The sequence below is a fragment of the Stegastes partitus genome, unplaced genomic scaffold (genome assembly GCF_000690725.1).
Source record: "Stegastes partitus isolate 25-593 unplaced genomic scaffold, Stegastes_partitus-1.0.2 Scaffold1863, whole genome shotgun sequence".
In the NCBI taxonomy this organism is placed as follows: domain Eukaryota; kingdom Metazoa; phylum Chordata; class Actinopteri; family Pomacentridae; genus Stegastes; species Stegastes partitus.
The window spans coordinates 48,212-49,106 of record NW_007579594.1 but is presented as its reverse complement, the minus strand read 5'-3'; positions in this window follow the sequence as shown (position 1 = coordinate 49,106).

Below are 895 nucleotides of genomic sequence, written 5' to 3'. Positions count from 1 at the left end.
ACAAACACCTAAAACTCTTCATTAGCTTTATGTACTTAGAGGACATTTCAACCAGCGCCTTAATGTAGTCAAACATTTGTTTGTTCACTGCGTGTGGTTCAAAATTAATATAAACACATTTGGGTGACATTTTCAGTGTCAGAATTTAACTTACTGTCGTTAACGTATAGTTTAGCGCCGCTTCCAAAGATGATCTTGTTGGCACCAGTGCCGTATGTCACACAGTCTGAAGCCTCAGCACATAAACTCCACTGACTGCAGCAAACTACAAACTAAACTCAAGCTTTCACACAGAAACAAAGTGTTTTTTCGCTGCAGTTTTAACAACACAAAAGCAGTTTTTCTTCACTGAAATCAAGTCAAGTCTATCATCAATAAACACATAAATCCTTCTTTAGCTCCATGTACATAGAGGACATTTAAACCCATTAAAGCAGCGACCAACATAACACCACTACAATGACTGGATCACCAAAAACTTCGTATAAAGTGAAATTCAAATGAGACTTCGTGAACTGAACCACTACCAGAGAACCAGAACCAAAGATGAGTGGCTCACGTCCACCGACAGACACAGAAACAGCTTCACCATAGTAAAAAAAACAAATATCAACCAAATAAAACAAACCTACTGATCAGAACCAGAGAAAAACACACCGGACACTTGTGGATTTAAACTGGATTAAATAAACCAGATTTAGCAAACCTGGTTTAAACAAGAACGAACATTTCTATCACAACAACGAGTTTAAAACATGTGGGACCACTTCAGGCAAAACTTTCACCGAGACACGTTTTAATTAGTTGCAATTTGATTAAAAGAATATATTGATGATTATTGTCAGCACTCACTGGGTTCAGTGATTAACCTGGTTCCTCCTCCAAAGATGATCTT